Raw genomic sequence first — 27,454 nt, forward strand, 5'->3', positions numbered from 1 at the left:
AGTAATACTCACCTAATGCCTATTCCACCAAAGCCCTTGCTCTCCTGTAATAAAACATAAATAAAAACAACCATATCCCTCACCTGTCAGTCATTCTGTCACATGCCGTAATACATGTCTGGGGGATAAACAGTTTTATACCTGGATGGTGCCAAGATGTGACAATCCAGGCTGAGAACAACTGGTGAATGAACTGCTGCAAGTGCAGCATCAGTGACCGGCGGTGACGTCATAGTGATTACCACTGGTCACTGAGACTGCACTCCCAGCCTGTCTGAACTGCTGTGAGATCTGGTGAGATCCCCGCTAGCACCGTGAGCACTCACAAAATGGGGTCACTTGTGTGGGGTATTTCCATTGTTTAGGCAAATCAGGGGCTCTCCAGATGCTACATGGCGTCCGATCTTAATTCCAGCCAATTTTGGTTTGAAAAAGTCAAACGGCACTCCTTCCATTCTGAGCTCTACATTGCGCCAAAACAGTGATTTACCCCCACATTTGGGGTATCATAGTACTCAGGACAAATTGAACAACAACTTTTCAGGTCCAGTTTCTCCCGTTACCCTTCGTAAAATAAAAAAATGATGGTAAAAAGATCATTTTTGTGGAAAAAATATGATTTTTTATTTTCGCAGCTCTAAGTTATAAACTTCTGTGAAGCACTTGAGAGTTTAAAGTGCTCATCACACATCTAGATAAGTTCCTTATGGGGTCTAGTTTCCAAAATATGGTCACTTGTGGGGGATTTTCACTGTTTAGGTACATCAGGGACTCTCCAAACGCAACATGGCATTCGATCTCAATTCCAAACAATTTTGCGTTAAGAAAGTCAAACAGCACTCCTTCCCTTCCGAGCTCTACCATCGCCCAAACAGTAGTTTACCCCCATATATGGGGTATTAGCATACTCAGATCAAATTGCACAAAAACTTTTGGCATCTAATTTCTCTTACTACCCTTGGAAAAATAAAAAAATTTGGATCTGAATTAAATATTTTGAGAAATTTTTTTTTAATTTTCATTTAAAACATTCCAGAAAATTCATGTGAAGCACCTGAAGTTAGAAAACTTCTTGAATGTGGTTTTGAGTACCTTGAGGGGTTCAGTATAATTTTTAGAATCGTGTCACTTTTGGGTATCTTCTATCATATAGACCCCTCAAAGTGACTTCAAATGTGTGATCCCTAAATAAATGGTGTTGTAAAAACGATAAATCACTGTTCAACTTTTAACCCTTATAACTTCCTAACCAAAAAAAATGTTGGTTCCAAAATTGTGCTCATTTAAAGTAGACATGTGGAAAATGCTGCTTATTAAGTATTTTGTGAGACAGTACTCTGTGATTTAAGGGCATGAAAATTTAAATTTGGAAAATTGAGAAATTTTCCACATTTTCGTAAAATTTCCAATTTTTTAAACAAATATATGCAAATCTGTGGCACCTCAGGAGTTCGGGTACCACAGTGGTGCTGCCTTCCTCTTGGAGACGGAAATGCCATTCCTGGAGACAGGAGGGAATCCATTGGCAGGTAATCTTACATGCAACACTTTCTGACTCCAGGCCAGAAGGGGGAGCTCTAAACCTGGTTTAAGGGGAACTTCCTTATATACATCCTGGTCTGGAGGAGGAGTTAGACAGTTTGGTAGCAGATAGTGAAGGAGCACAAAAGGACCTAAGAGCTGGAGGAGGGCTGCGATTGGGCCCCTCTAGCTGAGCGCAGAAACCGGGCACCGGGAGCCCGAGGCTGTGTGGAACTGCAAGTCCCACAGCCGAAACGGAGGGCAGGAGGCTAAAAGTGACTTGTCCACATAATACCTGAGGTACAGCAGCATCCAGGGCCTGGAGTCACCATGTATAGAGACCCCACGAGACGGCTCAAGTTGCCTACCATGCCTGGACTGTCCCAGGACAGAGAGTAATCGAGGACCTTGTCTTGACACTACAGGCAGCAAGGGACTAGTAACCAGGGCTCCCAAACTGACCTGGCAGGTCAAGACTGCTACCCTGTGTCCTCCATTTATTTGCCAGCATTCATCATCCCTGCCAAACACACCGATAGCCCTGGGGACCCCGCTTCACCTGTGGGTAGCGTCACCATCTTTGCTGCAGTAACATTGCCCCAGAGGACCCCTTTTATCAGCATTGGTCCCCTCTGACCAAGAACCCAAGGTGGCATCACGAATACAAAGTTTATTCCTACAACTCTCTTACAAGACTTTTCCCCTTTTATTTGGGCGCCCAGGGTCACGGACTGAGTTGCTGCCACCGTGACCACACCTTTAATTGTGACCGGACCCGGTACCAAGTACCCCCAGGCCCTGGCGGGCGACTCAACTCATATCAAATAAATTTAGCCACTATTTTGAAGTACAATATGTCACGAGAAAATCTCAGAATCACCAGGATCTATTGAAGCATTCCAGAGTTATTACCTCAAAGGGACAGTGGTCAGATTGTAAAAATTGGCCTGGTCATTAAAGTGCAAATCGCCCTCAGGGGTAAAGGGGTTAAACAAGGTAATTTAAATTTCAAAATATTCAACTCTCTTTAACAGAAAATATTCTATTTTTCTTCTACTTTTTCCCTTTACATCTTTCTACATACAGTTTTTGTTTAAAATATTTTCCTGCTATTTTATTCGTCATACTGAAAAAATATGTAAAGAGAGGGTTTTAAAACATATTAATACATTCAGGCCATGAAACTGAACATAAGAATGAGAATGCATTTTTATGCTGATGTCTGGCATTTGAATGTCCAAGGATCTGTTTTTCTCAATCTAGACCAAATAGTTGAGTTTTGTTTAAATATTCTTTCATTTTACTTTTCAAAAACTTTAAAAAATAACTGACATAACAATGTCTAACACAGACTGTTTCAATAATACAAAAGAAATAATCATAAACATTCATTATAAACTCATTTAATAGTAATTTAATAATTAATACCATTTAATCTCTTATTTGAATAGTCTTACTGCTTCACACCTTCAATTTTTCCATGTTATTTTCTTTTTCTGTATTTCATTGAGATTTAGTGTTTGTTTTTCCTCATCAGCTTTTCTTCTCATTACCAGTCTGTGATTATGACTTGTAATTTTTGATTATTTTCCTGTGAAAACATTACCACAATCAATTTTCAGGTCAGAGCAAAAGGACAAATCTAGACAATAGCCTCTATTATGAATAATATACTGATATTTCACATTTGTGAATGTTCCAGGAGCATTATTTTTAATGAAAATAACACATACAATCCATCCTTCTGCTTTCTTACTAGTAAGGCCGGAGACACACTGGTGCGAGATACGGCCGAATCTCGCTGGTTAAAAGCAAGCTGTGGCACCTGCACTCCGGAGCGGAGCGTGCAGCTGCATAGCAATACATGGAGCTGCACGCTCCGCTCCGAGCGAGACTCGGCCGTATCTCGCACCAGTGTGTCTCCGGCCTAACAATGAGTTAGCATTCATTAACAAGATATTCCTCATCATAGACATGGATTTAGGGTTGAGTGAAACGGATCGGTCATTTTCATAAGTCGCCGACTTTTGGCAAAGTCGGGTTTCATGAAACCCGATCCGATCCCAGCGTGGGATCGGATATGCGGTACACGATCTTCGTGCCAAAGTTGCATTTCCTATGATGCTTAAAGCGCCATTTCTCAGCCAATGAAGGAGCACGCAGAGTGTGGGCAGCGTGATGACATAGGTCCTGGTCCCCACCATCTTAGAGAAGGGCATGGCAGTGATTGGCTTGCTTTCTGCGGCGTCACAGGGGCTATAAAGGGGCGTTCCCGCCAACCGCCATCTTACTGCTGCTGATCTGAGCTTAGGGAGAGGATGCTGCCGCTTCGTCAGAAGCAGGGATAGTGTTAGGCAGGGTAAATTAACCCCAAAACCGCTTGTGCTGTAGCGATTTCCACTGTCCAACACCACCTTTTCTTTGCAGGGACAGTGGAGGCTCAATTTCTGTGCAACAGCTCTGTAGGTTATAAGGCTCCCTGATAGCTGCATTGCTGTGTGTACCCCGCTGTGCAAACCAACTGCTTTTTTCAAAGCACAAATCCTGTTGCTCCTTCCTTTCTGCACAGCTATCTTGTTTGTTTGTCCACACTTTTGACTTTTGTGTGCTGCAGTCCTTTTTATTGCTGGCTGCCATACTTTTCTGAGATTACTGTAGGGAGATAGTAATTGTAGTACAGTTTTTTGTTTTTTTTTGCTATATCTCTTCAAGCCACTTTCTGCCACAGAAAATATAATACAGTGGCCCAGATTTATTCACTAGTCTCCCTGAAAAAAAAAGGGGCAGATTAAGATTGGCAAATCTGCATCAGTGCCAGTCCTGTGTGTGGCATCTGTCTTTGTTTTTCAGCCACAGAAAACCTACTGTATAACAGTGTGCCTGATTTCTTCACAATTCTCCCAGCAAAAATAAAACAAGTGGGAGATTTAGATTGGCAAATCTGCATCAGTGCCAGTCCTGTGTGTGGCATCTGTCTTTGTTTTTCTGCCACACAAAACCTACTGTATAACTGTGGGCCTGATTTCTTCACAATTCTCCCAGAAAAAAAAAGTGGAAGATTAAGATTGGCAAATCTGCATCAGTGCCAGTCCTGTGTGTGGCATCTGTCTTTCTTTTATTATTATTATTATTATTATTATTATTATTATTATTATTATGCTGTTCCTTTGACTCAGATCAGAACATTGCCCTCGCAGTGTACTGATCCAGAATCAGACCCCAATGAGACTATGGAGCCCCGTCACGAACGCTATAGCACCGGCGTACACGGTAACCCAGAAGAAGGTGCACAGGACATAGAAGAGGAGGTCATAGATGACCCAGTTGTAGACCCCAATTAGCAGCCATTGGGGAAAAAAGGTGCAGGCTGCAGTAGCTCTGAAGCGGAGGAGGAGGAGCCGCAGCAGGCATCAACATCGCAACAGGTTCCATCTGGCAGGCCCGTATCTGGCCAAAAATGTGTGGCAAAATCAAAAGCAGTTGTAGGTCAGCATGGCCATCTGGTTAAAGTTGCTCAGTGTGCAATGCCTGAAAAGGTATCCAATAGTAGGAAGAGTGCAGTCTGGAAATTTTTTAACCAAGATCCCAATGATCAGCGCAAAGTCATCTGTAAGAAATGCTCAAGGACCTTCAGCAGAGGACAGAATGTTAAAAATTTTAATACAAGTTGCATGCGTAGACATTTAACCACCATGCACTTGCAAGCCTGGACAAACTACCAAACGTCCCTTAACGTTGTAGCACCCTCTCACAAATAAGCTAGTCAGCAACGCGACATCCCTTCCCTCACTGTAAGCCCACCGTTTACCACAACACCTGCAGGTAATGTGGCAGTTTCGTCGTAAGGCCAAAGCAGTCAGGGAATCACCAGGTTCATGGTAGGAAAAACTGTATGTAGGGCAACAGCAAGAATACCATCACCAACCCTCTCTCAGTCACCCATGTCCACCGGCACCACGGCTAGTTCCACCCTATGCAGCTCTCCAGTCCAGCTCACCCTACATGAGACTCTCGTTAGGAAAAGGAAGTACTCATCCTCGCATCCGCGTACACAGGGTTTGAACGCCCACATTGCTAGACTAATCTCGTTAGAGATGATGCCCTACCGGTTAGTTGAAGGCAAAGCTTTCAAAGTCCTGATGGACTAGGCTGTACCACGCTACGAGCTACCCAGTCGACACTTCTTTTCTAGAAAAGCCATCCCAGCCCTCCAACAGCATGTTAAAGACCACATTGTCCATGCGCTCAGGCAATCTGTGAGTAGAAAGGTGCACCTGACAACAGATGCATGGACCAGTAGGCATGGCCAGGGGCGTTATGTCTCCATCACGGCACACTGGGTTAATGTGGTGGATGCAGGGTCCACAGGGGACAGTAATATTGGGACAGTTCTGCCTAGCCCACGGTCTAGGAAACAGTTGGCTGTAGGCTTCGTCACCCCTCCTCCTCCTCGTCCTCCAGCAGAAGCGAGAGCTTGTCCACAGACCGCAGTCGCACGACCACTCCATCCGCAGCTGCCACTGTTGCACACGAGGTGTCCAATTATGGAACAGCTAGTGGAAAGTGTCAGCAGGCTGTATTGGCAATGAAGTGTTTGGGTGACAACAGACACACCGCGGAAGTTCTGTCTGAGATCTTGCAGCAAGAAACTCAGTCATGGCTGGGCACTGTACATCTTGAGGCAGGCAAGGTAGTGAGTAATAACGGAAGGAATTTTATGGCTGCCATAGCCCTTTCACAACTGAAACACATTCCTTGCCTGGCTCACACCTTAAACCTGGTGGTGCAGTGCTTCCTGAAAAGTTATCCGGGGTTACCCGACCTGCTGCTGAAAGTGCGCAGACTTTGCTCTCACATCCGCCGTTCGCCTGTACACTCCAGCCATATGCAGAACCATCAGCGGTCTTTGAACCTTCCCCAGCATCGCCTAATCATCGACGTTTCAACAAGGTGGAACTCCACACTGCACATGCTTCATAGACTGTGCGAACAGAGGCGTGCTGTTATGTATTTTTGGGAGGATACACATACACGGGCAGGCAGTTGGATGGCAGACATGGACTTGTCAGCTGTGCAGTGGTCGAAGCTCCAAGACCTGTGTCAAGTCCTTCAGTGTTTTGAGGAATGCACATGGCTGGTTAGTGCAGACAACACCATAATAAGCATGAGCATCGCCCTAATGCGTCTGCTGATGCAAAGTTTGACGCTCATAAAGGAGCAGCCGTCTGCAGCCGAGGACGAGGGAAGCCTTGATGACAGTCAGCCATTGTCTGTTCAGGGAAGTCTACAGGACGAGGTGGCGGGCGAAGAGAAGGAGGACATGGAGGATGATGGGGATGAGTATTTTTTGGATGAGGAAGCTTCTCAGGGGGCAATAGAAACTGCTGGCGGTGCAAGGCCGGGTTCAGGGTTTTTGAGGGAGACAAGTGACGTTGATTTGCCAGAAAGTGCTCCTCAACCCAGCATATGCACTGACTTGACAACTGGAACATTGGCCCACATGGCGGATTATGCCTTGCGTATCCTCAAAAGGGACCCACGCATTATAAAATTGATGACCGATGACGATTACTGGTTGGCCTGCCTCCTTGATCCTCGCTATAAATGCAAATTGCAAAATATCATGCCACATGAGAACCTCGAACAGATATTGGCAACCAAACAAGCTACTCTTGTAGACCGTTTGATTGAGGCATTCCCAGCACACAGCGCCGGTGATGGTTCTCACACGAGCTGCAGGGGGCAACAGGGCAGAGATGTTAGAGGTGCACAAATCAGAAGTGGCATAGGACAGAGGGGTTTTCTGACCAGGTTGTGGAGTGATTTCGCAATGACCGCAGACACGACAGGTACAGCAGCATCCATTCAAAGTGACAGGAGACAACATTTGTCCAGTATTGTTACTAACTATTTTTCCTCCATTACTGATGTTCTCCCTCAACCGTCATTCCCCTTTGATTACTGGGCATCCAAAATAGACACCTGGCCTGAGTTGGCCGAATATGCATTGCAGGATCTTGCTTGCCCAGCAGCTAGTGTGCTATCAGAAAGAGTACTCAGTGCTGCTGGTTCAATACTGACAGAAAAAAGGACTCGTCTGGCTACCCAAAATGTTGATGATCTAACCGTCATGAAAATGAACCACTCATGGATTTCAAATTATTTTGCCCCACCTTTCCCGGCTGACACCTAGCTATCCTGTAAAAAGGTCTTGCTTTGGGACTGGTGTTACTGACTGTTCCAATCTCTTAATTTGCAGCTGCTGTTTGTCCAGCATACAACATGTTTACACCTCCCTAAATGGCCTAATTTCCCCCACGGGACCGTCAGAGTGCCGTTTGTCTGAAGAGATGGGTGTGCCCACTTTTGGTTGACGGCACTGGCACTGGGTCCCTCATAGTACAATGAAGTGTCTCTGGCGGTGGTGGCGCGCACCCAACATCAGACACACCGTTGTAACATGAGGGGCCCTGGGCTTGTACCGCCGGCCAGGAGAGAGTGTCCCCCCCAGGGCAAACAGTGCTCTACCACTTGCAAAATTATCTGTTGCTGCTCCACCACTGTTTAGTCTATGCGCTGAAATCCTTCAATGCCTGGCACTGACAATAACAATTTGTTGACATGTATGATTCTAGTTAAAATAGTCAGGGGCTCTGTACTACATTTACACCAGTAAATACTTTGCGCCAAATTACAATGTCTGAAAGTCAGCATAGGAGCACACCCCTGTACCTAAGTATGCCACCTTTTTTTTTTTTTTTTTTTGGTTTTGTTTTTTTTTGGGATACATTAACATCAATTTAGTTTTTGGGACTCGGAGTACTTACTGTGTCAGACACTCCTTCCAATTGTCCTCCGCTGACCACACCAATGCTGCCTGTGTAACCCTGTAGCGAAATTTTAGCTGCATAGAGCTTATTTTAGTATTTTGGGCCTAGGAAGTCTGTCTGAGGTCCCTCCTTCCAATTGGCCTCCGCTGACCACACCAATGCTGCCTGTGTACCCCTGTCACATAATGGAAGCTGCATAGAGCCTATTTTATTATTTTGGGCCTAGGAAGTCTGTCTGCGGTCCCTCCTTCCAATTGGCCTCCGCTGACCACACCAATGCTGCCTGTGTACCCCTGCCACATAATGGAAGCTGCATAGAGCCTATTTTATTATTTTAGGCCTAGGAAGTCTGTCTGTGGTCCCTCCTTCCAATTGGCCTCCGCTGACCACACCAATGCTGCCTGTGTACCCCTGCCACATAATGGAAGCTGCATAGAGCCTATTTTATTATTTGAGGCCTAGGAAGTCTGTCTGCGGTCCCTCCTTCCAATTGGCCTCTGCTGACCACACCAATGCTGCCTGTGTACCCCTGCCACATAATGGAAGCTGCATAGAGCCTATTTTATTATTTTACGCCTAGGAAGTCTGTCTGCGGTCCCTCCTTCCAATTGGCCTCCGCTGACCACACCAATGCTGCCTGTGTACCCCTGTAACAAATTTAAAAATGCATCGAGACCACTTTTTTAGTTAACACATACTACCTTTGTCTGTCTGCGCCACTCAATCACGCTGTCCTCCACTGAAAAAGCTGAGCTTCAACCTTCAGGCTCGCATTAAGTATTTTTTTAATGTAACACTGCAGTTGCCCTACTACTTTGGTTGGGGCCTAGTAACGGTGTCTGCCGCTCCTTGGTGTTCTCCTCCTCCTTGGTGTTCTCCTCCAGGTTCCCTTGTCTGAGCTTCAACCTTCAGGCTCTCATTAAGTAGTTGTTTATATAAGACAGCAGTTGCCCTACTACTTTGGTTGGGGCCTAGTAACAGTGTCTGCCGCTCCTTGGTGTTCTCCTCCAGGTTTCCTTGTCTGAGCTTCAACCTTCAGGATCTCATTAAGTATTTTTGAATGTAACACTGCAGTTGCCCTACTACTTTGGTTGGGGCCTAGTAACGGTGTCTGCCGCTCCTTGGTGTTCTCCTCCAGGTTCCCTTGTCTGAGCTTCAACCTTCAGGCTCTCATTAAGTAGTTGTTTATATAAGACAGCAGTTGCCCTACTACTTTGGTTGGGGCCTAGTAACGGTGTCTGCTGCTCCTTGGTGTTCTCCTCCAGGTTTCCTTGTCTGAGCTTCAACCTTCAGGCTCTCATTAAGTAGTTGTTTAGATAACACTGCATCAGGCCTACTAGTTTGGTTGGGGACTTCTAACGGTGTCTGCCACTCCTGGGTTTCCTCCTGTTTGTTTTTCTTGACCTTCAACCTTCAGGCTCTCATTAGGTAGTTGTTAATGTAACACTGCAGTTGGCCTACTAGTTTGGTTGAGGCCTAGTAACGGTGTCTGCCGCTGCTTGGTGTTCTCCTCCTCTGAACAAAGCAGTGCCACCTGTTTCCTACTGTTACCAATTTAGAACTGCATTTAGCCTAGTTACTTATTTGGCCCTACTCACTGTGTCAGCCTCTCATTACAGTTGTCCTCCACTGAACAAAGCAATGCTGCCTGGTTAGTCCTGTTACCAATTTTGAACTGCATTTAGCCCACTTTATTATTTGGGCCTAGATCTGTGTTTCCTCCTCATCCTGCCCATTGCCCAGCCACTGCTAGATGAGTCTGCTGGTACATTGACCCAGACCACTACATTCCCCTTGCACTCTACACAGCCAGAATCTGACCCTGCAGAAAGTCAGGTTCCTCTTCCCGCATACTATACCACCTTACACGGGAACAAAGAGGAAGGTGCAGGTGAAAGTGCAGGTTCCTTCATCAGGTGGGGGGGCATACTCGTTGGCGACGTCACTGGCACAGGGCCCCTCATAGTACGCAAAAGTGTCGCTGCCGGTGGGAGGCGCCCCCGCCGTGCAAACACCGCCGTACTGTGAGGGGCCCTGTGCCAGTGCCAATGCGAACGAGTGGGCTCCCCTTGCTTGCTCAGGATCACAGCACTTGCAACATTGAAATTCTTACCTCTCCCTGCTCCACCGCCGTCCACGTTTCCTGGGCCCACTAAAAACTTTAACTAGCCCTACCCCCCACAACTTTAGCCAAATGACCCCCAATTTCCAATGCCTAACTTTTTATAAAGTAAATTATTTTTTGACAAGCTTCAGTAACAAGAATGGATGTTTTTGCCATTAAAATGGGCACTGTAGGTGTTTTCCTGGCCTCCACTCACTGCCGACTATGCTTCCCCATTGACTTGCATTGGGTTTCATGTTTCGGTCGATCCCCGACTTTTCGTGATAATCGGCCGACTTCACTCGACTCGACTTTTGACAAAGTCGGGTTTCGCAAAACCCGACTCGACCCCAAAAAAGTAAAAGTCGCTCAACCCTACATGGATTATTTCTACATTACTCTTAAAGCACACCACTATCATTAATGCAATAATTGCTGATATTGTGTGAATATGACATATTGTAAATGTCTAAAAAATTGTGGGTTTACTCCTATGATTTGTTGGGGATCCAGTGTACAATACGCTGCAGGAAACTATTTATAAAGAACTAGATGGTGGCCTGATTCTAACACATCGGGTATTCTAGAATATGTATGTAGTTTATTTATGAAGTTTTCAGAATAATGAAATTTATACACAGGATTCGGCAGTCCGGGCTCGACCAATTAGCGAAGCGTGGTTCAAATTACGTGCCAATTCGCGGCTGGACTGCGCCTGTCACTGATTGTTCGCGGCCAGCCGGGCGTGACCAATCAGTGAAGCCAGGGCCATCTCCAGGTTTTTGAGGGCCCCGGGCGAAAGAGTCTCAGTGGGCCTCCCTCTTTAACACATAACACGATTCATGATGCACAGATACAACACAGAAATATACCACAGCCAAGTAGCATATAAAACATCCCACATAGCATATAACACAGCCCATGTAGCATATAGCACAGCCACGTAGCATATAGCACAGGTCACATAGTGTATAGCACAGGTCACGTAGTATATAACACAGCCCATGTAGCATATAGCACAGCCCATGTAGCATATAGCACAGCCCATGTAGCATATAGCACAGCCCATGTAGCATATAGCACAGCCCACGTAGCATATAGCACAGCCACATAGCATATAGCAAAGCCACATAGCATATAACACAGCCACGTAACATATAGCACAGCCACGTAGTATATAGCACAGCCACATAGTATATAGCACAGCCACATAGTATATAGCACAGCCACATAGTATATAGCACAGCCACGCAGTATATAGCACAGCCATGCAGTATATAGCACAGCCCACGCAGTATATAGCACAGCCCATGCAGTGTATAACACAGCCCACGTAGTATTTAGCACAGCCCACGCAGTGTATAACACAGTCCATGTAGTATATAGCACAGCCCACGTAGTATATAAGTATATAACACAGCCCACGCAGTGTACAACAGCCCACGTAGTATGTAGCACAGCCCACGCAGGGTATAACACAGCCCACACAGTATATAGCACAGCCCACATAGTATATAACACAGTCCATGTAGTATATAACACAGCCACGTAGTATATAACAGCCACGTAGTATATAACAGACACGTAGTATATTGCCAGCCATGTATATTGCACAGCAATATAGTATACAGCACAGATCATGCAGTATATAACACAGCCACGTAGTATATAACACAGCCACGTAGTATATAGCACAGCCCACGCAGTGTATAACACAGCCCATGTAGTATATAGCACAGCCCAGGCAGTGTATAACACAGCCCACGTAGTATATAACACAGCCCACGCAGTGTATAACACAGCCCACGCAGTGTATAAAACAGCTCACGCAGTATATAGCACAACCCACACAGTGTATAACACAACCCATGCAGTGTATAACACAGCCCATACAGTAAATAGCACAACCCATGCAGTGTATAACACAGCCCATGCAGTACATGGCACAACCCACGCAGTGTATAACACAGCCCACGTAGTATAAAGCACAGCCAAAGCAGTATATAGCACAGCCCATGTAGTATATAACACAGACCACGTAGTATATAACACAGCCACATAGTATATAGCAGAGCCACGCAGTATATAGCACAGTTCACGCAGTATATAACACAGCCCACGTAGTATATAACACAGCCACATAGTATATAGCACAGCCCATGTAGTATATAGCACAGCTCACGCAGTATATAACACGGCCACGTAGTATATTGCCCAGCCATGTAATATATTGCACAGCCCACATAGTATATAGCACAGAGACGCAGTTTATAACATAGCCATAGTATATAGCATAGCCACATAGTATATTGCCCAACCATGTATATTGCACAGCTATATAGTGTATAACACAGCCACATAGTATATTGCCCAGCCACATAATATATTGCACAGCTACGTAGTATATAGCACAGCTCACATAGTATATAACACAGCCACGTAGTACGTTGCCCAGCCATGTATATTGCACAGCTACATAGTGTATAACACAGCCACGTAATATATTGCACAGCTACGTAGTATATAGCATAGCTCACACAGTATATAACACAGCCACGTAGTATATTGCCCAACCATGCAATATATTGCACAGCCCACGTAGTATATAGCACCGAGATACAGTATATGACACAGCTCATGCAGTATATAACACAGCCCACGTAGCATATAGCACAGCGATATAGTATACAGCACAGCCCACGTAATATATAGCACAGAGACGTAGTATATAACACAGTCCACGCAGTATATAACACAGCCCACGCAGTATATAGCACAGCCCACGTAGTATATAACACAGCCCACGTAGTATATAGCAATGTGGGCACCATATCCCTGTTAAAAAAAGAATTAAAATAAAAAATAGCTATATACTCACCTTCAAGCGGCCCCCGGATCCAGGTGAGGCGTTTAGCGATGCTACTCGCGACGCTCCGGTCCCAAGAATGCATTGCAGTCTCGCAAAATGATGACATAGCGGTCTCGCGAGACCGCTACGTCATCATCTCGCAAGACCGCAATGCATGGCCCGGAGCATCGCAAGGAGCGAGAAAGGCGCCGGTAGGTGAGTATATAATGATTTCTTATTTTTTAATTATTTTTAACATTAGGTCTTTTTACTATTGATTCTGCATAGGCAGCATCAATAGTAAAAAGTTGGTCACACAGGGGTAATAGCAGCAATAACAGACTGCGTTACACCGTGGCATAACGCGGTGTAACGCAGCCATTAACCCTGTGTGAGCGCTGACTGGAGGGGGCACTGACAGAGAGTAGGAAGGGGCGCATTCGCGGCCGGACTGTGCCCGTTGCTGACTGGTCAATCAGTGACGCGGGATTTCCATGACAGACAGAAAAACAGACGGAAGTACCCCTTAGACGATTATATATATAGATTGCAAATATAATTTTATACACATTGGTTCACTTAGATGTTGAGTTGCAATAGAATGTAAGCGAAGGGCCACAATTAAATAATATGCACTCCTTTTGTCTAGTTTTTGATGTTTTTTTCCTGATTTTTATTTACTCCCTAATCTTCTTTTAATCTTCACCTTTTTAAATGTCTATGTCACATGTGTTCATCTGTTTTGCATTTATTATTTTGTCATTTGTGGGTAGAGCATGGGATTTCCAGATGTTTTTATTTAATTAATCAATTGCAACTTTTCAAAAATTCACAAACTTTTTACTGCAGTTTTCCTTTGCGCTGTTTTATCTATGCCTGAATTTTAATTTTTCCACAAATCTTTTGAAATTGTGTTTTTCATCTTGCTTTATTTGTGCCATATTCATATTTTAATTTATGACCTTTTAAACACTTTTTTATGTGTTTGTTTGGTGATTATATTTGTCATTTTGATCAGGTTTAAAGTTTTCAAAAATATTCGGCTGATTGATTAATTGCAGCTTTATAAAAAGTTAAAGAAATCTAAAATGCATTATTTAGTAACTTGAATTTTATAGGCTTAGATTTTGCTTTGACGTTAAAGGCCCCCTTGAGATTCTGCTTAGGTGTTTCAACACTGAAGATGCACCTTTCTTAAAACATATGTGAACCTATTCTTGATGTCTCAAGAAGCCACAGATCTTTTCAGATTTCAATGCAAGCTTTGAAAGATCAGCAAGGCTTTTGAATATATATCAGTATGTGTATTGCCCATGTCGTCTCTTGAATTTACAATGTAAATCCTTTCCAGTGTGGTTTTAAAGAGGAAAACATATAAAAACACTGAATAAACAGCTGACTACATATTTCAATAGCCTTGATTAGTGAAACATTTTAAAATCCTCTTTCATTTTTTAAATTGCAGTATAGTTCTTGTGAATTGTATAACAGAACCCTTTTTACTATTTTTTTATTCTTGAACTTTTGTTTTCTACTCTTTTTAAAGAGCCATATGAGGGCTTGTTTTTTCATCATAAGGTGTAGTTTTGAATGACACTACTCATTTAAACATACATTGTGCTGAAATATGGCAAAAAATACAGATTAAGGGAAATGATGAAAATGCAATTTTTGCTTTGTTTGCATGGTGTACATTAGGTGGCTAGAATGATCTGGCAACATGATTATTTAGAATCATATAATTATCAGTCTTTTATTGCTTTTTTATTAAGTGGTGAAAAAAATAATCTATTATGGCAAAAATTAACATAGAAGAGCATATATTATCCACAACCACTCCAATTGCTAAACATTTCAAGAAAGAGTATACCGCATTTTTCAGACTATAAGACGCATCGTACCATAAGATGCACCTAGGATTTAAAGAAGGAAATAAGAAAAAAGATTAAGCAAAAAGTGTGGTCAATTCTGCACTTAATATCCCATATCTTGGTATATATGGTCCCCTCATCCCCATTATGGTGTGTATTGCCCCCTCATCGCTACCCTGGTATGCATGCCTTCTCTGGCATCCATTTTCCCCCTCATCTCTATGCTTGCATGCAAGGCCCCCATATCTGTCCTGGTATACATCGCCCCATCCTTATCCTGGTATTATTAGACCACCGTTGCCATTCTGTTATGCATGGCCCCCTCATCCCCATCCTGGTATGCATGGCCCCCACCTCTGTCCTGGTATGCATTGCCCCATCTTTATCCTGGTATGCAGGAACCCCATCTCTGCCCTGGTATGAATGGCCCCATCTTTATCCTGGTATTATTGGTCCCTATCCCTATCCTGGTATGCAGGGCCCCCATCTCCATCCTGGTATGCATGGCCCCATCGCTAAACTGGTATGATTGGTCCCCATCCCCATCCCTCATCAAAAAAATGAAAAAAACATAAACCATTATACTTACCTTCCTGTGCTCCCTCACAGCGTTTTGTTCTAATGTCAGCAGCTGCTTTATGCTTGTAAGCAGCACATGGCAGAAATGTCATACGCTGCTTACAAGCTGAGGGCAGCTGCTGAAATACTCACTGCTTGCCATGCTGAGACTATGCGTGTGGTGGACAGTGAGTATTCATTGCTCTTTAACAGTCAGCACAGTGTTATACACAGCCGCCAGCTTCTTGCAGCTGCCAGGAGTTCACGTGTGCTACTACTAAAGGGAATGAATATTCACTGCATTCCAAACCTATAGGAGAGGAGAGCAGTGAATATTCATTGTCTTAAGTAGCAGGCACACGTGAAAGCCCGTTAGCTGCATGAAGATGACAGCTCCAACAAACAGCATGTCCGAAATTAAAGAAAAATGAATATTCACTGCCCATGGGCGTGGAATGCAGTGAATATTGATTTCTCTTTAGCAGTGGGCACATGAGGCTCCTGCCTCCCATGACCCGCTGCTCCACTGCTGCCGCTCCCCCACCTCCCACCACAGCCAGACAGGTACATCCTGACTATAACACACACACACCCATTTTCCTTCAAATTTTAGGAGGAAAGAGGTGCACCTTATAGTCCAAAAAATATTGTAATCTATATTGGAAGGATTTGAAAGGATGTGCCATATGCCAAATATAATTGAGAATGAGAGGAAGTGATGTATAAGCATTTTTATTAAAAAAAAGAAAGCAAGTAGATTTTTAACTTAAATGTCAATTAAAGCATGATCCTTAAATGAACACATACCTAGCCAATACCACCGCTAGAAAAAGAGGGGGCACCCCAGAAAAACATGCATCGTTCCTGATATTAGTGCTAAGATGAAAAAAGGGTTGGATGTTTTCCTTGCTACACATAACATTATGAATAACAGTTAAATTAGTGATAAAACGTACAATTGGTGGAGAAAGTTTGAACTTGATGGACCTATGTCCTTTTGTAACCTATGTAACTATTAGGAATGAGCGAATATTTTTGGTACTATTCATTATTCACACGAGTAGTATGCTATTTGGGCTATTAGTTACCCAGCAAATAATTTGGTATTCGCCTCAGTATATTCTAGTGACCCACCAAGCATGTTTGGCAATTTATTTGCAGCCAATAAACATCCTGGGCTGGCTTGCCAATCACAATAATGCCAGCGCCATCTTTGGTGTCTCATTACTGTGATTGGCTGGCCTTACAGCGTCATAGGGGATATTTAATCCCTGCCGGTACCATCTTGCGCACATTGCAGCCAGAAACAGTGCAGGAAGTATGTAGTGTGAGCGTAGGGAAAGTGAAAAGATCATATAGGGAGATTTTTTTTCCAAAAAGCACTTTTAATATTAGTCCTTTGTTGGGTGGAGATAGCGTAGGGAGAGATTTAATGTGAGGGAGAGTGAAAGGCAGGCACCTGGGTCTTATCAGTTCACATTATCATTGCAAGTACATGCTGGAGATCTCTGCTATTTTGCATTGTGTTGTATAGTTTAAAGGTACCTTCACACTGAACAACTTAACAACGATATCGCTAGCAATCCGTGACGTTGCAGCGTCCTGGATAGCGATATCGTTGTGTTTGACACGCAGCAGCGATCTGGATCCTGCTGTGATGTCTTTGGTCGGAGCTAGGAGGCCAGCACCTTATTTCGTCGCTGGATCTCCCGCAGACATCGCTGGATCGGTGTGTGTGTGACACCGATCCAGCGATGTCTTCACTGGTAACCAGGGTAAACATCGGGTTACTAAGCGCAGGGCCGCGCTTAGTAACCCGATATTTACCTTGGTTACCAGCGTAAAAGTTAAAAAAAACAAACACTACATACTTACCTTCCGCTGTCTGTCCCCCGGCATTCTGCTTCTCTGCACTGTGTAAGTGCCAGCCGGAAAGCAGGGCACAGCGGTGACGTCACCGCTCTGCTTTCCGGCCGCTGTGCTTACACAGTGCAGAGAAGCAGAATGCCGGGGGACAGACAGCGGAAGGTAAGTATGTAGTGTTTGTTTTTTTAACTTTCATGCTGGTAACCAGGGTAAACATCGGGTTACTAAGCGCGGCCCTGCGCTTAGTAACCCGATGTTTACCCTGGTTACCCGGGGACCTCGGCATCGTTGGTCGCTGGAGAGCTGTCTGTGTGACAGCTCTCCAGCGACCAAACAGCGACGCTGCAGCGATCGGGATCATTGTCTGGATCGCTGCAGCGTCGCTAAATGTGACGGTACCTTAAGCCAGGGATGGACTGGGACTAAAATTCAGCCCTGGCATTTGAAAAAACACAGGCCAAAGACGTACCCGCCTGGTTCCCCAGATTAACGTCTCTATTCCTTATAGCACCATGCATGCAGGAAATGAAAGCTACCGTCAGTGTCTATATTTCAAATAATAACTTCATATAAGATTTAATAATGTTGTAATATAACAGATAAATATCACCAGATATACAGTTGTGCGCAAAAGTTTACATACCCCAGCAGAATTTTTGCTTTCTTGGCCTTTTTTCAGAGAATATGAATGATAACACCAAAGCTTTTTCTCCACTCATGGTTAGTGGTTAGGTGAAGCCATTTATTGTCAAACTACTGTGTTTTCTCTTTTTAAATCATAATGACAACCCAAAACATCCAAATGACCATGATCAAAAGAATACAATGGCCATATATTATTAATATTAGTTCTTAAGGAAATTAATATTCACTGCTCTCCACTGTCATTGGCATGGAAAGCAGTGAATATTCATTACCTTTAGTTGCGGGCACAAGTGATCACCCCGCCGCTGCAGTAAGTCAGCGACTGAGGTTACTGTGCCCACTTTTTAGGAGCAATGAATATTCACTGCTCTCCACACACATAGGCCTGGCATGGAGACCAGTGAGCATACTGGCAGCTGTCCTCTGCTTGTAAGCAGCACATGATGTGTCTGGTTACAACCATAAATCAGCTGCTGGCATCGAAGAGAACGCTGTGAAGGAACACAGGAAAGGTAAGTAGGATTTTTTAAATATTTTTCCTTTAGGGGTCATATATACCAGGATGAGAATGAGGGGGGCATGCATGCCAGGATAGTAATGAAGGGGCCATGCATAGAAGAATGGGATGAGGGGGTCATGCATATCAGGATAGGAATGAGGAGCCATGCATACAAGGATAAGGATGATGAGGCCATGCATACCAGGATGGGGATCATGAGACCAGGCATACCAGGATAGGGATGAGTAGGCCATGCTTACCAGGATGGGGATGAGGAGACCATGCATACCAGGATAGGGATGAGGGGGCCATGCATACCAAAATTGAGTTAAGGAGGCCAAGCATACCAGGATGGTGATGAAAGGGCCATGCATACCAGGATGGGAATGAGGTGGCATGCATACCAGGATAGAGATGATGGGCCATGCATACCAGGATAGAGATTATGGGCCATACATTCCAGGACAGGGATAAGGGGGCTATGCATAGAAGGATAGGAATGAGGGGGCAAGCATACAAGGATAGGGATGAGGGGGCCATGCATAGAAGGATAGGGATGAGGGGGCTATGCATAGAAGGATGGGGAGGAGTTGGCCATGCATACCAGGATGGGAATAAAGGGGTCGTGCATACCAAGATAGGAATGAGAAGCCATACATACCAGGATAGGGATGAGGGGAGAATTCTTACCAGGATGGGGATGAGGAGACCATGCATACCAGCATATGAATGCGGAGGCCATGCATACCAGGATGGGGATGAGACCATGCATACCATGATAGGAATGAGGGGGCCATGCATAGCAGGATAGCAATGAGGGGCCATGCTTACAAGTATGGGGATGGAGCCATGCATACAAGGATAGGGATGAGAGGGCCATGCATACCAGGATGGGGATGAGGAGAGCATGCATACCAGGAGAGGGATGATGGGGCCATGCATATGAGGATAGGGATGAAGGGGCCATGCATACCAGGATGGGGATGAAGGTGCAATGCATACCGTTTTAGGGATGTGGGGCCATGCATTCCAGGATAGGGATGAAGAGGTTCTGAATACTAGAATGGTGATGAGGAGACCATGCAAATCAGGATAAGAGATTATGGGGCCATGCCTACCAGTATAGGGATGGGGCATGCATACCTGGATGGGGATGAGGAGGCCATGCATACCGGCATGGGGATGAGGGAGCCATGCATATCAGGCTTATACTCAAATCAATAAATTTTTCCATTTTTTTGTGGTAAAATTAGGTGCCTCGGCTTATATTCGGGTCAGCTTATCCTTGAGCATATGCAGTAATTCCCCTCTGTGCCCTGTACAATAATCACTCTCCTTTCATGCCTCACAAAATAGCAGTGGCTCCTACACAGTAATAATATTCCCTCTAGAGTTCCTCACAGTGACAATATCCCTCTCTACAGTTATACAGCACCCTATAGTATTAATGTCTGTTGTGAAATTGGATTTTGGGCTCCCCCGGTGGCCACTGGTGGAATTGAACTGGTGTGCATCATCCCCTCTGTTCACCTGTTTCCATCAGGATGTGGGAGTCGCTATTTAACCTTGCTCCTCTGTCACTTCCATGCCGGTCAACATTGTAATCAGAAGCCTTTCTGTGCATGTTCCTGCTGCTAGACAACTCCCAGCTAAGTTGGACTTTGTCCTCGTTTGTTTTTGCATTTTGTTCCAGTTCACAGCTGTAGTTTCGTTTCTGTGTCTGGAAAGCTCTTGTGATCTGAAATTGCCACTCTGATGTTATGAGTTAATACTAGAGTCTTAAAGTAATTTCAGGATGGCGTTTTGATAGGGTTTTCAGCTGACCATGAAAGTGCCCTTTCTGTCTTCCTGCTATCTAGTAAGCGGACCTCAATTTTGCTAAACCTATTTTCATACTACGTTTGTCATTTCATCTAAAATCACCGCCAATATATGTGGGGGTCTCTGTCTGCCTATCGGGGAAATTTCTCTAGAGGTGAGCCAGGACTATATTTTCCTCTGCCAGGATTAGTTAGTCCTCCGGCCGGCGCTGGGCGTCTAGGGATAAAAAACGTAGGCAACGCTACCCGGCTACTGTTAGTTGTGCGGCAGGTTTAGTTCATGGTCAGTTTAGTTACCATCCTTCCAAGAGCTAGTACTTATGTTTGCTGGGCTATGTTCTCTTGCCATTGAGAACCATAACAGTTTGACCGGCCAAAAAGGGTTAAATTAATTGACAGAGAAAGGAGAGAAAAGAGAAGTCTGCTGAAGATTTTTTTTTTTTTTTTTTCCCTTCCCTTCAGTTCTGAGTGTGCTTGTAATTGAATCTCTTGCAAGTCTGCCTATATTGCAGCCTTTCTCTCTCTCTCTCTCCTTCTAATCCTGGAATGGCTCTGTGTTCACCTGTTTAAAATGGATATTCAGAGTTTAGCTGCAGGTTTGAATAATCTCACCACGAAAGTTCAAAATTTACAAGATTTTGTTGTTCATGTTCCTATATCTGAACCTAGAATTCCTTTGCCTGAATTTTTCTCGGGAATAGATCTTGCTTTCAAAATTTCAAAAATAATTGCAAGTTGTTTTTGTCCCTGAAATCTCGCTCTGCTGGAGATCCTGCTCAGCAGGTCAGGATTGTGATTTCCTTGCTCCGGGGCGACCCTCAGGATTGGGCTTTTGCATTGGCTCCAGGGGATCCTGCGTTGCTCAATGTGGATGCGTTTTTTCTGGCCTTGGGGTTGCTTTATGAGGAACCTCAGTTAGAGCTTCAGGCGGAAAAGGCCTTGATGTCCCTATCTCAGGGGCAAGACGAAGCTGAAATATACTGCCAGAAATTCCGTAAATGGGCTGTGCTTACTCAATGGAATGAGTGCGCCCTGGCGGCGAATTTCAGAGAGGGTCTCTCTGATGCCATTAAGGATGTTATGGTGGGGTTCCCTGTGCCTGCGGGTCTGAATGAGTCCATGACAATGGCTATCCAGATCGATAGGCGTCTGCGGGAGCGCAAACCTGTGCACCATTTGGCGGTGTCTACTGAGAAGACGCCAGAGAATATGCAATGTGATAGAATTCTGTCCAGAAGTGAACGGCAGAATTTAAGACGAAAAAATGGGTTGTGCTTCTATTGCGGTGATTCAACTCATGTTATATCAGCATGCTCTAAGCGTACTAAGAAGCTTGATAAGTCTGTTTCAATTGCCACTTTACAGTCTAAGTTTATTCTATCTGTGACCCTGATTTGTTCTTTATCATCTATTACCGCGGATGCCTATGTCGACTCTGGCGCCGCTTTGAGTCTTATGGATTGGTCCTTTGCCAAACGCTGTGGTTATGATTTGGAGCCTCTTGAAACTCCTATACCCCTGAAGGGGATTGACTCCACCCCATTGGCTAGTAATAAACCACAATACTGGACACAAGTAACTATGCGGATTAATCCGGATCATCAGGAGATTATTCGCTTTCTTGTGCTGTATAACCTACATGATGTGTTGGTGCTTGGATTGCCATGGCTGCAATCTCATAACCCAGTCCTTGACTGGAAAGCTATGTCTGTGTTAAGCTGGGGATGTAAGGGGACGCATGGGGACGTACCTGTGGTTTCCATTTCATCATCTATTCCCTCTGAGATTCCTGAATTCTTGACTGAATATCGTGACGTTTTTGAAGAACCTAAGCTTGGTTCATTACCTCCGCACCGGGAGTGCGATTGTGCCATAGATTTGATTCCGGGTAGTAAATACCCTAAGGGTCGTTTATTTAATCTGTCTGTGCCTGAACATGCTGCTATGTGAGAATATATAAAGGAGTCCTTGGAAAAGGGACATATTCGTCCTTCGTCATCTCCCTTAGGAGCCGGTTTTTTCTTTGTGGCTAAGAAAGATGGCTCTTTGAGGCCGTGTATTGATTATCGGCTTTTGAATAAAATCACGGTTAAATATCAATATCCGTTGCCACTGCTGACTGATTTGTTTGCTCGCATAAAGGGGGCCAAGTGGTTCTCTAAGATAGATCTCCGTGGGGCGTATAATTTGGTGCGAATTAAGCAGGGGGATGAGTGGAAGACCGCATTTAATACGCCCGAGGGCCACTTTGAGTATTTGGTGATGCCTTTTGGTCTTTCAAATGCCCCTTCAGTCTTTCAGTCCTTTATGCATGACATTTTCCGTGATTATTTGGATAAATTTATGATTGTGTATCTGGATGATATTTTGATTTTTTCGGATGACTGGGACTCTCATGTCCAGCAGGTCAGGAGGGTTTTTCAGGTTTTGCGGTCTAATTCCTTGTGTGTGAAGGGTTCTAAGTGCGTTTTTGGGGTTCAAAAGATTTCCTTTTTGGGATATATTTTTTCCCCCTCTTCCATCGAGATGGATCCTGTCAAGGTTCAGGCTATTTGTGATTGGACGCAACCTTCTTCTCTTAAGAGTCTTCAGAAATTTTTGGGCTTTGCTAACTTTTATCGTCAATTTATTGCTGGTTTTTCTGATGTTGTTAAACCATTGACTGATTTGACTAAGAAGGGTGCTGATGTTGCTGATTGGTCCCCTGCTGCTGTGGAGGCCTTTCGGTAGCTTAAGCGCCGCTTTTCTTCCGCCCCTGTGTTGCGTCACACTGATGTTGCTCTTCCTTTTCAGGTTGAGGTCGACGCTTCTGAAATCGGAGCTGGGGCGGTTTTGTCGCAGAGAAGTTCCGATTGTTCCGTGATGAGACCTTGTGCCTTTTTCTCGCGTAAATTTTCGCCCGCCGAGCGGAATTATGATGTTGGGAATCGGGAGCTTTTGGCCATGAAGTGGGCTTTTGAGGAGTGGCGTCATTGGCTTGAGGGGGCTAGACATCAGGTGGTGGTATTGACTGACCACAAAAATCTAATTTATCTTGAGTCCGCCAGACGCCTGAATCCTAGACAGGCGCGCTGGTCGTTGTTTTTCTCTCGGTTTAATTTTGTGGTGTCCTACCTGCCGGGTTCTAAGAATGTTAAGGCGGATGCCCTTTCTAGGAGTTTTGAGCCTGACTCCCCTGGTAACTCTGAACCTACAGGTATCCTTAAGGATGGAGTGATATTGTCTGCCGTTTCTCCAGACCTGCGGCGGGCCTTGCAGGAGTTTCAGGCGGATAGACCTGATCGTTGCCCACCTGGTAGACTGTTTGTTCCTGATGATTGGACCAGTAAAGTCATTTCTGAGGTTCATTCTTCTGCATTGGCAGGTCATCCTGGAATCTTTGGTACCAGGGATTTGGTGGCAAGGTCCTTCTGGTGGCCTTCCCTGTCTCGAGATGTGCGAGGCTTTGTGCAGTCTTGTGACGTTTGTGCTCGGGCCAAGCCTTGTTGTTCTCGGGCTAGTGGATTGTTGTTGCCCTTGCCTATCCCGAAGAGGCCCTGGACGCACATCTCGATGGATTTTATTTCGGATCTTCCTGTTTCTCAGAAGATGTCTGTCATCTGGGTGGTGTGTGACCATTTCTCTAAGATGGTCCATTTGGTTCCCCTGCCTAAGTTGCCTTCTTCCGAGTTGGTTCCTCTGTTTTTTCAAAATGTGGTCCGTTTGCATGGTATTCCGGAGAATATCGTTTCTGACAGAGGAACCCAATTCGTGTCTAGATTTTGGCGAGCATTCTGTGCTAGGATGGGCATAGATTTGTCTTTCTCGTCTGCTTTCCATCCTCAGACTAATGGCCAGACCGAGCGGACGAATCAGACCTTGGAGACATATTTGAGGTGTTTTGTGTCTGCAGATCAGGATGATTGGGTTGCTTTTTTGCCTTTAGCGGAGTTTGCCCTCAATAATCGGGCCAGCTCTGCCACCTTGGTGTCTCCTTTTTTCTGTAATTCGGGGTTTCATCCTCGATATTCTTCTGGTCAGGTGGAATCTTCGGATTGTCCTGGAGTGGATGCTGTGGTGGAGAGGTTGCATCAGATTTGGGGGCAGGTAGTGGACAATTTGAAGTTGTCCCAGGAGAAGACTCAGCTTTTTGCCAACCGCCGGCGTCGGGTTGGTCCTCGGCTTTGTGTTGGGGACTTGGTGTGGTTGTCTTCTCGTTTTGTCCCTATGAGGGTTTCTTCTCCTAAGTTTAAGCCTCGGTTCATCGGCCCGTACAAGATATTGGAGATTCTTAACCCTGTGTCCTTCCGTTTGGACCTCCCTGCATCTTTTTCTATTCATAATGTTTTTCATCGGTCATTGTTGCGCAGGTATGAGGTACCGGTTGTGCCTTCCGTTGAGCCTCCTGCTCCGGTGTTGGTTGAGGGCGAGTTGGAGTACGTTGTGGAAAAAATCTTGGACTCCCGGGTTTCCAGACGGAAACTCCAGTATCTGGTCAAATGGAAGGGATACGGTCAGGAGGATAATTCTTGGGTGACTGCCTCTGATGTTCATGCCTCCGATCTGGTCTGTGCCTTTCATAGGGCTCATCCTGATCGCCCTGGTGGTTCTGGTGAGGGTTCGGTGCCCCCTCCTTGAGGGGGGGGTACTGTTGTGAAATTGGATTTTGGGCTCCCCCGGTGGCCACTGGTGGAATTGAACTGGTGTGCATCATCCCCTCTGTTCACCTGTTTCCATCAGGATGTGGGAGTCGCTATTTAACCTTGCTCCTCTGTCACTTCCATGCCGGTCAACATTGTAATCAGAAGCCTTTCTGTGCATGTTCCTGCTGCTAGACAACTCCCAGCTAAGTTGGACTTTGTCCTCGTTTGTTTTTGCATTTTGTTCCAGTTCACAGCTGTAGTTTCGTTTCTGTGTCTGGAAAGCTCTTGTGATCTGAAATTGCCACTCTGATGTTATGAGTTAATACTAGAGTCTTAAAGTAATTTCAGGATGGCGTTTTGATAGGGTTTTCAGCTGACCATGAAAGTGCCCTTTCTGTCTTCCTGCTATCTAGTAAGCGGACCTCAATTTTGCTAAACCTATTTTCATACTACGTTTGTCATTTCATCTAAAATCACCGCCAATATATGTGGGGGCCTCTGTCTGCCTATCGGGGAAATTTCTCTAGAGGTGAGCCAGGACTATATTTTCCTCTGCCAGGATTAGTTAGTCCTCCAGCCGGCGCTGGGCGTCTAGGGATAAAAAACGTAGGCAACGCTACCCGGCTACTGTTAGTTGTGCGGCAGGTTTAGTTCATGGTCAGTTTAGTTACCATCCTTCCAAGAGCTAGTACTCATGTTTGCTGGGCTATGTTCTCTTGCCATTGAGAACCATAACAAATGTCCCTGTGTGCCTCCTTATAATAATTGCCCTTTACCCCTGTGCATTCCTATAATAATACCTCCTATGTTCCTCCTTTAATGTTATTATAGGCGCACATAGAAATCACAGGAATATTTTGCAAAAGTCCTATCACAGAACATAGGCTCAGTCACAGCAGGTCAGACTTTCCAACTTCAGGAGAAACAGATGTATTTCAGCCCTTACACAGTTATTTTGCCCCTACTGAATCCCCTTACCATTCTTGCCCACTATGTTATCCTTTCCATTGCCACCATGAAGTATGATACCCCAAAAATGCCCCAACACAGAATAATGTTCCCACATTCCTCCACATACACCACACAATAAGATGGTCACCCCTGCCCCTCCACACAGTACGATGGTCCCTACACAGCATGATGGTCTCAACAGCCTCAAACACAGTATGATGGTTTCCCAACACATGATAATGGTTAACCCACAGTCCCCCACAAAGTTTAATGGTCTCTACACACAGTGTGATGGTCATCATACACATAATGGTGGTCCCCTCTACAACCTTCCATATAGAATGATGAACCCCCCACAGAGTAAAATTGTCCCAGCACGACCCTTCACATAGTACGATGGATCTCCAAAGATCCAATACAGTATGATAGTTCACCACTGCCCCAATACAGGATAATGGGTCCCCAATACCCCCATATAGTATAATGGTCCCACCACAACACTAGATAATATTATGATTCCCCCATAGGCCCCTATATAGCATATGATAGTCTGCCCACAACCCCAATCCAGTATGATTGTCCCCCACAATACCAATACCGTATGATGGAATCCCCACACAGTATTATGTGCCCCCGCATCCTACCATATAGTATATTGGTCCCCCACAGCCCCAATACAGTTTGATAGTCCCCCCACAGCCTTCCCTATGGCATGATGGTTCCTCCACAGTCCCTCATATAGTATTATGGTGCCCCATACAGAATGATGGTGCCCCATAACCCTAAAACAATATGATTATCACTACAGCCCCTCATATATTATTATAGTCCTCCTCAGGCCTCTATATAGTATGATGGCCCCCCGCAGAACGCTGTATAGTATTATGGTCCCCTAACAGGCCCCTATATAGTTTAATTATCCCCCACAATTTTCATTTAGTATAATTGTCCCACCCATAAGACCCTATGTAGTATGATGATCCCCCACAGCTTTTAATATAGTATAATGGTCCCCTTATAGGACCCTATATAGTGTAATGGCCTCCCACATCTTTCCATATAGTATGATGTTCCTCTCCCAGGCCCCTACATGGGTTAATGATCCCCCACAGCTTTTCATATAGTATGAATATCCACCTCACAGGCCCTATAGAGTATGATGATGTACTACACAGTATTATGGGCACCATAGCGCACAAAATAAATAAATAAAAACTAATACTCACGTAATCCAGCCTATGCTTCAAATGCAGCCACTGTCTCCTCTTTAATCCTGTTTTGTAGCACATGTCAGTGTCGCAATGTAGTGACATCATTTC

The 27,454-nt window shown here is 44.8% G+C and overlaps 1 long non-coding RNA gene across 1 annotated transcript in view; it reads right to left on the bottom strand.

The window, feature by feature from the left end:
- Positions 1 to 2,977: 2,977 nt before the first annotated feature.
- LOC143818094 (uncharacterized) overlaps positions 2,978 to 27,454 on the bottom strand; it is a 79,916-nt gene continuing 55,439 nt past the window's right edge. The window contains exon 3 of the long non-coding RNA XR_013224305.1: positions 2,978 to 3,112. This is a non-coding gene — a long non-coding RNA (uncharacterized LOC143818094). The remainder of the gene's footprint in view (positions 3,113 to 27,454) is intronic.

This window comes from Ranitomeya variabilis, chromosome 3 (assembly GCF_051348905.1).
Source record: "Ranitomeya variabilis isolate aRanVar5 chromosome 3, aRanVar5.hap1, whole genome shotgun sequence".
In the NCBI taxonomy this organism is placed as follows: domain Eukaryota; kingdom Metazoa; phylum Chordata; class Amphibia; order Anura; family Dendrobatidae; genus Ranitomeya; species Ranitomeya variabilis.